Genomic DNA, 16,989 nt, shown 5'->3' with positions numbered 1-16,989 from the left:
CTCATGCTATTTTAAAAATCATTAAAATAAATTAAATATATATACAACACTAAATTTCCTAATATATATATTAAATAATGTATCTACTAATATGAAACCAAATCAATTATATATATATACTAAACAATATGATTATTAAACTAAATAAAAAATATAATTATTAAACTAAATGAATAATATATATACTAATACTTTAAAATACATTATACTATATTAACACTAAACTAAACTATATATATAGATATATATATTAAATCAGATATTAATAAATTATTGAATTAAATTATATAAAAAAACCTAAATAATATATATAGATATATATATATATATTAAATCAGATATTAATAAATTATTGAATTATTGAATTAAATTATATAAAAAAACCTAAATATGAAAATATAAAATGTATGCAAGCTGATTTACTATGATGGTGGTGGTTAATATCCACTAGAACCAAACTTTGGTCTTAAAAACAAATTATTATATACAAATATGTTATATTACACTATTATTCTAAAATTCCTAAATGAAATGCACGTAAAACCTAATTCAAAGCTCCGTATTAAAACAAATGGAGCCATGTTAAAAACTCACGCCATTGAAACAGAAGACTCACACACTTATAAAATTCACCCACGTTGACATGAATTGGAAACGTATTCCAATCAGAGGTTTTAAAACACATCGTTTAAAATATAATTCGAAGCATGTGATATTCTTCAGGGAAACTCAACGTATCAGTAAAAAATGACGTGCGCTGCATATTGAAATTGCATCTGGCGTTAACACATGATATGCTGCAAACAAAAGGAAATAAAATCCACGCTCTAATTCACGTCTGATCCACGCCCTGTGCAAAAATAACTCACACTCATGCTGTAATTAAACAATCTGCAATGAAATTAACACACGCTTTGCAAAATTGACAGAATTGAAATGCTGGAAATGTAAATTGACGGAATTGAGATACTCTACAGCTATAGAATTGAAATGATCTACAGCGCTGTGATTTAATCTAGCTAAGTCTCCCAGTGGTGACGGGCCCTGCCACTACTGGAAGAGGGGAAAACTTACAGAAGCTAGAGAATTAAGATCTACACAGTATTAATCAACGCATCTCTTTCAGACTGTGACTGTTCAAAGCAACCCGAGCAATTCTTTCATTAAAATAGCAGAGCCAAGCCTGGATTGAATTTCACAGCCAGTACATATTTCCAATTACAAATATCCTCCCCTCCCCTCTGTCTCTGGATGAAGGCTTTATAACACAGCCATTACAGAATTGGTAAGGATCTGATCCCACGGATCTCTCCACAAGATAAATCACTCATGCTAAATAAAATGAGAAGCAGTTGAATCAATCTGGAGATTGCTGGCTTCCTCTTCAAATTAGTAAATGGATGAGAACAGACAGGCTTGGGAATCATCATCGAAACTGCAACTTCTCTTTTCAGTGGCCGTTCAGGCGTTTGGAAGATCCGAACCGGTTCAACGTAGCTGGGTGCCATCCTTCCTCCGAATAGAAAATATGGAATTGCTGTTTGTGGCATCCGTTGGAGTTACGTAGCTGGCTTATCCATTGGTTGCTGGCGTTGTGGCCGGCTGTTGGAGTTCGCGCACCGGGTCAACTTCACATGGCTGGCATTCAACGTGGCTGCTCCTGTATATAATTTATCACAGCCCACAACATTTATTTATACAACGTTTAATTTATTACATCATACTTTATTTAATTATATATAAACAAATCTATTTATTATTATATATGCTATGATTACAATAACTCATATTTAATATATAATTAAATACCTAATATACACTAAACTATGATTAATATTACACATCATACTATATAATTTATCTACATACTAGCATTTGCACCAGATGTTGCAAAGGAAACGCAGTAAGGCATAAATTGAAGAACACAAATACAACAAAAGAATACTTTGATAAAGAATAAAAATATATTGAACACTCAAATCAATGCCCCATTAACTGAAACCAGTTAGTAGACATATCTATCAACATTAGGATTATACACAATGATCAAGAAATTTCCCATATACAAACAGCACCTTCCACAACAACCTTTTGTCACATTCACATTTTAAAAAATGCCTTGGAACGTGATTGGAATCTCCCATATTGTCTTTTTAATTATGCAGATAAATCTTCCATATTGCTATTTTCATCATGAATATTGTTAGTTCATTGTTGTAAATGTTAGTGTGTTAAATTCAATATTGTAAGTTTGACAAGCCAAAAAAATTACTCAATTAGCATAATATGCATTTTCTTCTCACCATGTATTTTTCAGTCATGCATTACAAAACTTCCATCAAAGAGCACAAGTAACAGATTAACATGTATTTTCCCTTCATTATTTTCATCACAGAGCCAAGAAATCTACGCCTTATCTATAAAGTAACAAAAACATTTTGAAATAAGTTTAATATTTCAAGCCAGTGTGTAACCTATAAAGTAACAAAAACTTTTTGAAATAAATTTAATAGTTTAAGCAATTGACTAACCTAATTTAATAATTGAAAAATTCTAAAAGATGAATTATACTCCATAATAAGAGAGCCAACATTGGAGCCCATACTTTCACTAAAAGGAAAAGAAACACAACCACTTGTTAAGAAGAAATTCAAGTAATAATAATAAAACAAAAATAATAAACATTAAAGTATAAAATGGTATTTCCAACGCACAGGTATAAATATACATGCTCTATGTCCATTGTTAGAGTAAATGGGTGTGGAGAAAGGGCAAGAAGCATGTTCAATTTGTTTCTAAATGAGTGGTTATCTAAGCTCGTAAACATAATAAAAAAGATATTTATTACAACAACTTCTATATGATTATTCTTTTTGAAACATAGTTAAAACCGTAAATTAACAATTTCAGAAACCTACACATGTTAGAAACAATCAAATAAGCCATGATGATTGAGTTTCCCGTTACTTGAAGTCTTTGTTGATTGAGTCCACTGAATGAGCCAAGTTCATGTTAGCTTTGGTTGAGTTGATGTAAAAATGTGTAGTGGAGTTGATATCAACTAAGGTCTAGTTGTAGAATCACCAAACTGAGTTGAAGTTGGCTTAGCTAGACATACAAGGTTAAACCAACTGACCAATAAAGTTTGTCATAACTATAAACAGAGATTTATTCAAGATTAACAACAATTACTATCATCATCGGCTAATGTTTAAATACTAAATTGCAAAATGCAGTTAATGCCAAATAATGTATACATTTTTTAGGGCATTGGGCAGTAGCAACACTAGAGCTATGTTGTGGGTTTTGTATTGCGAAAATTCATATTGTGGAATTTGGGTTTTGCATGAGTATTGTTGTTTCCAGAGAAAACGATGTTGTACATAATGGTGGAGAGATGTTGTGCAATTGTTTCAGGTTCCGTAATTTGATGATATGCACAGAATGGGTAATGCCATGAGGCCCTAAATGTTTTTGGTCAAATGAGGAGAGTGTTTCTAAGCCAAACAACTTCAGCTTTGGCACCATTGTCAAGGCCTGTGTTGGATAATGCCATGAGGCCCTAAATGTTTTTGGTGAAATGAGGTGTTTTTAAGCCAAATAACTTCACCTTTGGCACCATTCTGGAACATCTAAAAGCTCTGAACAGCTTACCCTGGTACTTAGTATGTTGTACAGGCCTGGAACTTATATTTGTGTCAACTAATGAGTATGTGGTTGAACCCACAGGTGTCTTCATCGACAAAAAGAAAGCAGCTGCTCACTTGAAGGTTTGAATATTACCATTCCACAATTCAGTTATAATTGATTTTTTCCTTCAAAGGTTATCCGACATGCTACTAATTAAAAATACAATGTAGGTAAAAGTTGAGAAATGATATTTGAGGTAACTAAGGAGTTGTCACATGTAATGCCACTCCCTTTCTACATGAGCAAGGAGATTTGGCAATAGCATGTCCACTTTGGCTCTTTCTCAATTTATAAAATTGACACTGTTGACTAATATCGGCATAACCAACCATATTCTAAGTTGAAACTTCTTTCAAATTGAGCATTCACCTCATGAAAGGTTACCTTAAAATTGCTCCATAGTTGTGACTATTCGAAATTGACAAGGTGATTAAAAACTAGCATGTTTGTTTTAAGTTAATGGTTTCAATCATGAATCCATTGTGAAATTTCTGGCATTTTAGCTTCTAATTGTTCAATAATGAACCCATTGTGCATTGTTCCAATTGTATAAAATTCTAGCCCTAAGTGATTCTTTCCCTTATGATCTCAATCAAACAAATCAATTATTGAATTTAATTAATGTAGAAATTAATTTCGGACCATAGCAACAATCATACAATAGCTGGAAAAGTAAATAGGATGCATAAAACAGTTTTTTTTTCTAAGTAAGACTAATTCAATTAAAAAAGGAAAAAATATAATTACACCGAGGCCCCGCCTCAAACTCTGTTTCTAGCTTTCATCGAAACAGTTGATACTGCCCCAGATTGGGGAAACCAGCATGAAATTGCAAAATAGTTACCATATAACCCTGAACTGACATCAACAGACACCATAATACGACCTTGTGACACAGAAAAAAGGTGCAACTCAGCAACACTGGCCATGACAGCAAACCAACAAAACTACTGAACTGCTAAACATACGCAAAAATATCAAGCGAGTGGACCAAACCGTGATCTGCCTGAGGCCGATTTGGTTCATGGGTGGCTGCATTTGCCAGAGGACATCAATTGTTTTGCTACTCCTTCGGAGTTTCCTCGACCACGGGAAACACATACTGTTCCCAATCGTCTTCCTTTTTCTCCACATCGCTCTTCTCAGCATCGCTTGTAGGTCCCTCCATCTGTTGGGTGCCTCTTGATCTGCCAACACACCCCACCGTTAAAGCCACGGTTGCAGAGCAGCCACCCGCCCGTTGAAAGTCGTCTACATGCTCATTGTCACCATGCATTCTGCTATGCCTGATTCCCCCGCTATCATCCTTTGAATTTTTCTCCTGACTCCTCTCATATCCTGGGCTCTCATCCCCTGAGAATGATCCTTAGAGCTTGTCACTTGATCACTGTCCAGCATTTCTTCTTCAGTGAAGACAACGGTCACCTTAGCAGTGATAGTAGGTTTATTTAGACGGCTATGGAGCCTGAAATGGGTAGTGTGAGAGGCAGAGCCAGGACTCTGCTGGGAAATAACAGAATGGAGCCCAAAATCTCTGAGCGGATCCCTTGACTCCATCCCACGCCCCCGCCTACTGCGCATGTAGGACTAGTGTCTGAGCTGAGGTATGGGTTGAGGCTCATCTTCCTGGCCCTGAGGAGGGGAAGAGGGAGCCGAACTATGCGCTGCCTCCCCGAGAACCTCCAAATCGACTCCTCATTCGATGCCTTACCATCCTGGTGAGGACTGAGAGCAGATCAACGGGATATTCAGTTGGGGAGGGGGATTGATTACAGAAACAGGGCCTCTGAGCAGGATTTACAGGGCAAAAGCATGGAGTGGGAGAAATGGTGGTCATTTCCAAAATCGATGCAACTAAGGTGCCAACAACGTTTTCATGTAGCTGTTCTGCTACCTGCGAGCTTTGCCTACAGCGGACAATAGCTACGAATCGGGGGACGAACAATGGGAACAGGAGGCACCATTCTGATATCTACTGTATCCATATCTCGGCCTGATGGGCCATTTATTTCCATCTGCATGCTGGTCAGATTTCAACTGCAGTGAGCCTGGATCCGGGCCCAATTCATCACCTGGCTGGTCCTTGCGCCGGTGTTTCTAAGTGAGCCCATTAATTCTCTTTGAAAACACCCGCATCCGGGTCATAAAACAGTTTTTGCATAAAATGGTTTTTGGAAATGTTTGAGACCACTCAGAGCAATGATGGCACTGCACAAAGGAAGTTTAATGCTTAGCCAGGTGGATGGGATTAAAACAAAATTGAAAAGGCCAACTTGCAGTCCGAAAAGGGTCAAGCCCTAAAAGAGACCTGAACCTCAGATCAGACTATGGTGGAGGGACGAAAGGCCTAAGAAGGTTTGCTAGATTTTTGTAAAGGCAAGCCTTTATAAACCAATTGTATAAAATGGTTTTTGGAAATGTTTGATACCACTCAAAGCAATGATGGGACTGCACAAAGGAATTTTGTGCAAGGAGGCTATCACATCAACCTAGGAACTTGCATGAAAAGCAATTATATTCCTCCTCCCTTACAGTGACTATTGAGAAAGTTCCTAGAAAGTTACTATCACTATTCAAAGGAATAAGAAACTTTACTCTGTTCTTTCTTGGGTTCAAAGAAAACTGAAGAGTAACCATGACTATCAAAAAGCAATAAATTAGATGTCACAAGATTAAAGCTAAAGATAAGACAGAATAATACTAATATGGAATGGAATTTCAACAAAGGGACATGCCATTTTGGAAACATACCCTATAACATGACATAGGTCACAATCAAAAGCTGAAGATGGTCCATGAACCAAAATAGATTTTATATTTTTTATGCCATAACAGGGCCAAAGAAGATTGGTAAGCTAGATACTCTCACTATTCAAAGGAATTAAAATGTTTAGATATTTGTTTTCACATATTCTAATATGATCCCACTGTAGCAGAGTGAGGTACAAATGTTGGAGAATTCCTAAAACAATCGAGACTTTTTCAATTTTAGGACTCGAACTCAGATAGTCAGATTGTTGCCACTCCTCCTTCCATATTTCCCTGCAGATTTGATTGAATGAGGCCTTCAAGCATCAATGTACCATTACAAGGAACCATGGCCCGTTGGCAGAGAAAGTAAGTTGTGAGATGAACATCCCATGGTTGAACACCGTGGCAACACCTATCTCCTATGTAGCATGTGCATTAAAATGCAACCCTTGAAATCACGTTGGCTCCTGAGGAGTAAGGTTACTGACTAATGATTGATCCACATACATGGTGGACCAATTTTTGTTGAAATTTATGATTAAATGGATTGAAATTGTAGAGCCTGATTGGCACTGATGGACTCAGTAACAAATATCTACTTCACCCTGATTATGCACTATGGGTTTCATTTATTCATGTGACCCAATATGCAGGGGAAACCCTTTCTGAAACTGCGTCAATGAATTTCTGTAATTTATAATTTATTGAAATGAGATTGATAGAGAAGGAGAAAGGAACCAAAATCTGGTAGTACAAGCAGTACACGTGAAGTGCAGATATGGCCCTGAGATTTATGTTGAGTTAGGTCAAAATTAGATTGTTTCACACACTGTCGGTGGAAGCAATGAAAGGGCTTAATCTCCTCCATATTTAGGTTGAAAGGACAGCTGCCATGATGGGAGGTCAATATGAAATTGCAATGTATGGAATGTAGTCCAGTACTATTTTTACCAGAAAAATTGAATAGTACAAACAATAATACTTTATTATAATAATAGAACGAATTGAAGTATAGTAAGGTTTGAAGGTGTCAAAGCCAGTGTGAATGCTGACATGTCTAACAATGACTATTGAGACTATGACATTAGCCAGGGACTTGTACACCAAAACCCAAAACGAGTTTCTAGCCCGATAAATCTTTTGTTCATGGATGATATGTTATAAATCATATACATTTCACAACTTGCTTGACCACGGAAAGATAAGCACCGTACCTACCTAATGTATAAAAGAAGACTGATAAGCAGGAGGAGGGGCAGGCAGTCCACTGCCAAAGCGATGGTTGCTATAATTAGTAGAGGAATTGTAAGAACCGTGTTCTAATATGTCTGATTTTGAGTCTGAGTCAGTAAAGAAAAATGCTCAAATGTAACTATGTGCTCCTTCAGCAACCATGATGTCATGGTGACTTGGGAGCTCCACAGGTAATTTGTGAATTTCTAACCATTACATTAACCCACTTGCAACTTATCTCGGTAATTCTTTCCTCGCATCTCTATTAGATACTTAGTAGACATTTTAACATAGGATAATGTATAAAACACAGGGAGAACATCAAGGTCTACAATGGAATTTATTGTGAGTATTAAAATGTTTAGATATTTGTTTTCAGATTTCTAATATAATCCCACTACAACAGAGTGAGGTACAAATGTTGGAGAATTCCTAAAACAAAAAATACGTGTGCCATTTTGACTTCTTTTGAAGTTGAAAATTCTTCGGAGAAAGACTAATTTCGAGATTTTTTCAATTTTAGGACTCGAACTCAGATAGTCAGATTGCTGCCACTCCTCCTTCCATATTTCCCTGCATATTTGATTGAATGAGGCCTTCAAGCATCAATGTACCATTACAAGGCACCATGGCCCGTTGGCAGAGAAAGTAAGTTGTGAGCTGAACATCCCATGGCTGAACACCGTGGCATCACCTATCTCCTATGTAGCATGTGCATTAAACTGCAACCCTTGAAAGCATGTTGGCTCCTGAGGAGTAGGGTTACTGACTAATGATTGATCCACATACATGGTGGGCCAATTTTTGTTGAAGTTTACGATTAAATGGATAGGGATTGTAGAGCCTGATTGGCACTGATGGACTCAGTAACAAATATCTACTTCACCCTGATTATGCACTGTGGGTTTCATATACAATTTCATGGAACAAACAAACAATTTGATTAAAACTGTAGATTGTGATGGTATAGCTGGATTCAGCAATAAACATATACTGCATCCTGATTTCTGCGAGATCATGAAAGTAAACAAATAATTTGGCTGTAATTGTATTTGTAGATTTTGATAGCATAGAAGGATTCAGTAACAAACAACTTACTGCACTTGAATTATGCTAGTTGTGACATACAATTTTCTCAATCAAAGAAACAAGAATATTTTTAGAAATGAGGGCCAAGGTCGCTATTAAATGCAGATTCTACATAACAGATAGGTAGAGCCAATGTCTTTAAATGAGATTTTTTGGAGTTTCCTAGTGAAAAACTTTGTGGCCAAATCTTGATTTGTGTTGTTTAAACTGGTTTTTTAATTGCATATATAGATTCAGCACCCTCAAAAATCTCTGGGGCACTTTCTTTGTGAAGAGTTCACCTAGACAGCTTGTGATTTCAATGAATCCCTAGCCGATTTTAGACAAATTTAATAAGAAAACTTTCCAAAAAATCACATTTAAAAACTATTAGAATCTAAAAATATCTTGCAATCCTAAAAATAAGAGCAAGTTCAAACCATTAACCTTGTTGTTATCTGCCAGATTCCCGATATATATAAAAATGCCCATGGTTGCCCCTATAAACAACATTTTCTAACCTGAAAACAAAGCACTGCTATCAAAGAGAGGGAAGACTGGATGAATCACAAACAAACGAAAGAGACTGTTAAAAATTGTTGCTTGTTGCAGATTCTGTTTCTTTCTTGCTTGCGGTTATAGTATCTATCCTTACCTTTGGGTATATTGGCTGTGAGATAAGAAGTGAGGAGAAGCAGAGGACACCATTAAAGCAGCAGTAGCAGAGGAGGTTTCGATTGGGGCGACCTGGGAACACATCCACATTACTCTAAACTCTTGATCTCTCCATTAGTCCTGTGAATGTGTTGCAAGGTCACCCCAGTCGACCCTGCCCTATCTCATTTATTCATGTGAGCCCAATATGCAGGGGAAACCCTTTCTGAAACTGCGTCAATGAATTTCTGTAATTTATAATTTATTGAAATGAGATTGATAGAGAAGGAGAAAGGAACCGAAATCTAGTAGTACAAGCAATACACGTGAAGTGCAGATATGGCCCTGAGATTTATGTTGAGTTAGGTCAATATGAAATTGCAATGTATGGAATGTAGTCCAGTACTATTTTTACCAGAAAAAATTGAATAGTACAAACAATAATACTTTTTTATAATAATAGAATGAATTGAAGTATAGTAAGGTTTGAAGGTGTCAAAGCCAGTGTGAATGCTGACGTGTCTAACAGTGACTATTGAGACTATGACATTAGCCAGGGACTTGCACACCAAAACCCAAAACCAGTTTCTGGCCCGATAAATCTTTTGTTCATGGATGATAAGTTATAAATCATATACATTTCACAACTTGCTTGACCACGGCAAGATAAGCACCATACCTACCTAATGTATAAAAGAAGACTGATAAGCAGGAGGAGGGGCAAACAGTCCACTGCCAAAGTGATGGTTGCTATAATTAGTAGAGGAATTGTAAGAACCATGTTCTAATATGTTTGATTTTGAGTCTCAGTCAGTAAACAAAAATGCTCAAATGTAACTATGTGCTCCTTCAGCAACCTTGATGTCATGGTGACTTGGGAGCTCCACAGGCAATTTGTGAATTTCTAACCATTACATTAACCCACTTGCAACTTCTCTCGGTAATTCTTTCCTCGCATCTCTATTAGATACTTAATAGACATTTTAACATAGGATAATGTATAAAACACAGGGAGAACATCAAGGTCTACAATGGAATTTATTGTGAGTATTAAAATGTTTAGATATTTGTTTTCAGATATTGTAATATAATCCCACTACAGCAGAGTGAGGTACAAATGTTGGAGAATTCCTAAAACAAAAAATAGTTGTGCCATTTTGACTTCTTTTGAAGTTGAAAATTCTTCGGAGAAAGACTAATTTCGAGATTTTTTCAATTTTAGGACTCGAACTCAAATAGTCAGATTGCTGCCACTCCTCCTTCCATATTTCCCTGCATATTTGATTGAATGAGGCCTTCAAGCATCAATGCACCATTACAAGGCACCATGGCCCGTTGGCAGAGAAAGTAAGTTGTGAGCTGAAAATCCCATGGTTGAACACCATGGCAGCACCTATCTCCTATGTAGCATGTGCATTAAACTGCAACCCTTGAAAGCACGTTGGCTCCTGAGGAGTAGGGTTACTGACTAATGATTGATCCACATACATGGTGGACCAATTTTTGTTGAAATTTATGATTAAATGGATTGGAATTGTAGAGCCTGATTGGGACTGATGGACTCAGTAACAAATATCTACTTCACCCTGATTATGCACTGTGGGTTTCATATACAGTTTCATGGAACAAACAAACAATTTGATTAAAACTGTAGATTGTGATGGTATAGCTGGATTCAGCAATAAACATATACTGCATCCTGATTTCTACGAGATCATGAAAGTAAACAAATAATTTGGCTGTAATTGTATTTGTAGATTTTGATAGCATAGAAGGATTCAGTAACAAACAACTTACTGCACTTGAATTATGCTAGTTGTGACATACAATTTTCTCAATCAAAGAAACAAGAATATTTTTAGAAATGAGGGCCAAGGTCGCTATTAAATGCAGATTCTACATAACAGATAGGTAGAGCCAATGTCTTTAAATGAGATTTTTTGGAGTTTCCTAGTGAAAATATTTGTGGCCAAATCTTGATTTGTGTTGTTTAAACTGGTTTTTTAATTGCATATATAGATTCAACACCCTCAAAAATCTCTGGGGCACTTTCTTTGTGAAGAGTTCACCTAGACAGCTTGTGATTTCAATGAATCCCTAGCATATTTTAGACAAATTTAATAAGAAAACTTTCCAAAAAATCACATTTAAAAACTATTAGAATCTAAAAATATCTTGCAATCCTAAAAATAAGAGCAAGTTCAAACCATTAACCTTGCTGTTATCTGCTAGATTCCCGATATATATAAAAATGCCCATGGTTGCCCCTATAAACAACATTTGCTCACCTGAAAACAAAGCACTGCTATCAAAGAGAGGGAAGACTGCACGAATCACAAACAAACGAAAGAGACTGTTAAAAATTGTTGCTTGTTGCAGATTCTGTTTCTTTCTTGCTTGCAGTTATAGTATCTGTCCTTACCTTTGGGTATATTGGCTGTGAGATAAGAAGTGAGGAGAAGACGAGGACACCATTAAAGCAGCAGTAGCAGAGGAGGTTTCGATTGGGGCGACCTGGGAACACATCCTCATTACTCTAAACTCTCGATCTCTCCATTAGTCCTGTGAATGTGTTGCAAGGTAACCCCAGTCGATCCTACTCTGTCTCATTTATTCATGTGAGCCAAATATGCAGGGGAAACCCTTTCTGAAATTGCGTCAATGAATGTCTGTAATTTATAATTTATTGAAATGAGATTGATAGAGAAGGAGAAAGGAACCGAAATCTGGTAGTACAAGAAATACACGTGAAGTGCAGATATGGCCCTGAGATTTATGTTGAGTTAGGTCAGTATGAAATTGCAATGTATGGAATGTAGTCCAGTACTATTTTTACCAGAAAAAATTGAATAGTACAAACAATAATACTTTATTATAATAATAGAACGAATTGAAGTACAGTAAAGTTTGAAGGTGTCAAAGCCAGTGTGAATGCTGACGTGTCTAACAGTGACTATTGAGACTATGACATTAGCGAGGGACTTGCACACCAAAACCCAAAACCAGTTTCTGGCCCGATAAATCTTTTGTTCATGGATGATATGTTATAAATCATATACATTTCACAACTTGCTTGACCACGGTAAGATAAGCACCGTACCTACGTAATGTATAAAAGAAGACTGATAAGCAGGAGGAGGGGCAGGCAGTCCACTGCCAAAGCGATGGTTGCTGTAATTAATAGAGGAATTGTAAGAACCGTGCTCTAATATGTATGATTTTGAGTCTGAGTCAGTAAAGAAAAATGCTCAAATGTAACTATGTGCTCCTTCAGCAACCATGATGTCATGGTGACTTGGGAGCTCCACAGGCAATTTGTGAATTTCTAACCATTACATTAACCCACTTGCAACTTCTCTCGGTAATTCCTTCCTCGCATCTCTATTAGATACTTAATAGACATTTTAACATAGGATAATGTATAAAACACAGGGAGAACATCAAGGTCTACAATGGAATTTATTGTGAGTATTAAAATGTTTAGATATTTGTTTTCAGATATTCTAATATAATCCCACTGCAGCAGAGTGAGGTACAAATGTTAGAGAATTCCCAAAACAAAAAATACTTGTGCCATTTTGACTTCTTTTGAAGTTGGAAATTCTTCAGAGAAATAATCCAACAGCAATGTAAAGATACACACAATAATCCCAAAATAGAGACATCCAGTTATGCCACTCTAGTAAGATCACCTGAAATATCACATAGAAAACAACCACAAACCAAAGATCGCCCATGTGGCATGGCACTGAAACCGTTTACAATGTTAGTAACAAAATGAGAAAGGATACTATGACATTAGCGAGGGACTTGCACACCAAAACCAATTACTGGCCTGATAAATCTTTTGTTCACAGATGATATGTTATAAACCATATACATTTGACACTTTGCATACGTATAGAAGTTCAGTTCGGCTAAACTTAACAGAAAGGAAGTATATCTCTAGGTGATAATGACAACTCTTCCATGTTACACTTAAGCTCAGTACCTTGTAAGGATTTTGTGCTAGAGGGTGCAGATTTGTGTAATAGTAGATAAAAATCAAATCTCTAATACCATTTTTAAATATTTCTAATAAATTTTTATATTTCTAAATCAAATTCCATGAATTTGCCAGAATTCTTAATTCCATTGCTAATTTGTAAATAGCTGCATACATATGTTATTGCAGTTTAGGGTGGGATAACTCTGTACACTGTTCCAGGTGGGAGAAATCTGTGCATAGATTGATAAAGGAAAAAAAAACCACTTGCTATTCAGAAAAAATACCAAAAAAAGTCGTGAAAATAAATTAATATAAATACATACTGGCCTTATTTTTTAACCATTAAAAAAAATTAGCATTTATGTTTGTTCAATATAATATAAAATAACAAACAAACATCTTCAATGAAACGAGATTCGAAAGAAGGAAAATCTTGAATTTGAAACTATGTGGCATGTAAGTTGTCTGAAATTTGAATATACAAACTGAAATTAATGAACATCAGTGACATTATTTCGTCAAAGCTCTACTCGTTGGAGCCAATGCACAATATATTCATTCACAAATTCCAAATACAGTCAAAGGACACACAATAAACAGACCAAACGCAAAAGATAGTCTTCCACAATTTTCAAGTATTGATATCATTATCTAATTAGATACTCAAAGTAGAAAAATAAACAGATACATTCAAACTATTCACGTTTAGTGCAAATATGTAAAATGCAAAAGGGCAACCCTTACACTACAAGGTGGGTCAGTGGGTCAGTGCATCTCAAGAACTGAACCAATAAGAAGCAACCCTCGTAGCCACAATAATGACCCACATTCAAACCCTGGAGGCATAAAGCCTTGATCTTGTGTATTATTTAGTTGAGTTTGATGACCATGACCACATGTTAAGTGACAATGGTGGTGTAAGAAACAGTCTCTTATTCAGTTTGTGAACCCTACCGAGATCATGTGGAGTTGGGTTTCATAAATCTAAAAATGAGAGAAATGAAGACATAAATGGTACAAGAAACAGGTCTCTTATTAAGTTATTCAGGCTGTGGGCTTTACTACAATAATGCAGAGTTGAGGTTTACAACTCACCATGCATCAAAAAACAAGAGAGAATTAAGGACGAATGGTACAAGAAGCAGGTCTTTTATTCAAGTTGTGGGCTTTACTGCAGTAATGTGGAGTTGGGGTTCCTTTTTACTAACATATCCAACAATAAAATAAAAAGGAATGAGGGCACGGATGGTACAAGAAATATGCACTTTTTTCAAGTTGTGGGCTTTACTGCAATAATGCAGATTTATGAAAGAACGGTACAAGAAACAGGTCTTTTATTCAGGTTGTGGGCTTTACTGTGATCATGCGAAGTTGGGATTATTTTTCTCTCACAGAGCTATACAAAGGGTAGGGATGAGGACAAGTATGGTACAAAAAATTATTCCTATTTATTCAAGCTATGTACTTTACTTCAATAATGCAGATTCATAAGGCTGTTTAACTTCACTTCAATAATGCAGATTCATATAAGGATGGTATAGGAAACTCGTCTCTTAATCAGGTTGTCGGTTCTATTGCAACCATGAGAGTTGGGGTTACAGTTCATGAGCTCCATACCACTATCTTGAGTTCTACGGCAATATTGCATTATTCGTATTTACCTGGCACCGTGAGACAACACAGTCTACAGTGTCGCTTTTCTTAATAAAATGTCATTGGTGGGAACTTATTCATTTAGACAAAGTTTTTGTCTTGTTCTAGAAGACTACCCTTCTCAGGCATTTCCTCCCAAGTTTCTAGTCTGGTTATTACTATCCTCGGTCTTCAATTCGTCCTTCTTCCTTAAGGCTTAAACTACAGAAAACGGTCTTGTACATCAAAGTACCATTGGTCCTTCTTCCTTAAACTACAGATAACAGTCTTGTACATCAAAATACCATTGCTAAACGATGCTGCTGTAAATCAAACAGGTGGGCTACAGTGAAAATGGTTAATTAACTTAACAGAGTACTTTCATCATAGTGCATTACATTTATATGTGCTCTAATAATACTATATGAACTCACCAGGCATATGGAACAAGTTAAGTCAATATCCAGTTTGACTGAATCAAGAACAGTGCAGGACAAAACCAACTCGAAATCCGAGACCTTGGCCCTCATGTCGTCGCCCAGAAGGATATTAGAGGGCTTCAGATCTCTGTGAATGAAGCTCGTCCGTGCAAGGCTGTGCAGGTAATCAACTCCGCGGGCGACATCGAGGGCAATGCTAAGCCTCTATTTCCATTCTAGCGGCCTCAGCCCGGCCGACGCCCATTCAAACAGATGCAGACTCAGTGGCCCTTGGGGTATATACTCGTACACCAGCATCTTCTCCCCACCGTCGATACAGTACCCAAGGAGACGAAGCTGATGCGCTGCTCAGGCAGTTAAGGAGTTGCAGCTATCTCAACATAATCCAACGATTCAAGATGGCTCAATCGTCTAACATATCATCTAATGGTGCAAATTAATGACACGTAGGCAGAGAGAAAAGTTGATTTCAGAGGGGAACGCCTTACGGCGTAAATATGTATTTACATAGTACCTACTATACTTACTTACAATAATTAAAACACTTAATACATGATAAATAGTACATCCTAATATGTTATATTTTTATTTTGGTTAGCCTTTAGTATCTTCCACACCGTAAGAAGTTTGAGCAAACCATTTTAGAGTTAGAGAATATGTTGTGCTCAGAATAAACCCATATCTTGGAATTCCTTCATTTGCTTGCAGCACATATCGACGCTAAACCTGGCTCCAAATTGATCAAATCTGCACTATACTGAAGAAACTCAAGAATGGAAATGTGAGAAACGAGCTTGGCGAAATTGACATTAGCAAATCACGACTAAATCATCTTTAATCATATAAAATCTAAGACAAATAATGATAACCAACCAGAGTGTAATTGGTGACATGTTATGATATTATGGTGCGGATTTCACTGAAAACCTAGGGTTTAGGCGTATGAATTATGATGTTTGAATGATGAAACATAGGCATATTCGAGGCCCAACATCCTCCCATGCCTGAGGTTTTGAATGTCCTCATGCAAACTACTTTTCTAGGAGGAGGAAAATAATGAATAGGATGATGGGTGACAAGTAGATGGTAATGGAGATGGGAAGACATGTGTTTGCATGCACTACTTTTACAAGGCCAATGATTTGTGGATGGTTCCTTATGAAAGGCAGTAATGACTTCACCCTCTATAGGATTCAATTGACAATATGTGTGAACGTAGGAGGGGAAGGCATTATCGTTGTTGCTTTTGTTTACATGAACCGATATAATTGTGACCTAACTTAGGGTAGAATGCAAATGGAGGGTATACAGAATATGTAGTGGTTTAATCATCAAAGTTCCCTTAAATTTCTAATCAATTAAAGAATCTTAAGCCTTCTTTACATCAAGTGTTATCCTTGTTATTGGTATGCCTGGTGTCAAGAGGTGGTGGAGAATGGAAAGGTTGTAACTATTGTGACTACTGATCAAACCTACTGAAGAAAAGAAGAAGGTCTCGAAATCCTCATTATCCCGAACATTTTGATGCATGTG

Source organism: Pinus tabuliformis, chromosome 2_1 (assembly GCF_031772625.1).
Source record: "Pinus tabuliformis cultivar Carrire ecotype Pingquan chromosome 2_1, CPIR1, whole genome shotgun sequence".
In the NCBI taxonomy this organism is placed as follows: domain Eukaryota; kingdom Viridiplantae; phylum Streptophyta; class Pinopsida; order Pinales; family Pinaceae; genus Pinus; species Pinus tabuliformis.
This window is presented reverse-complemented; position numbering follows the sequence as displayed.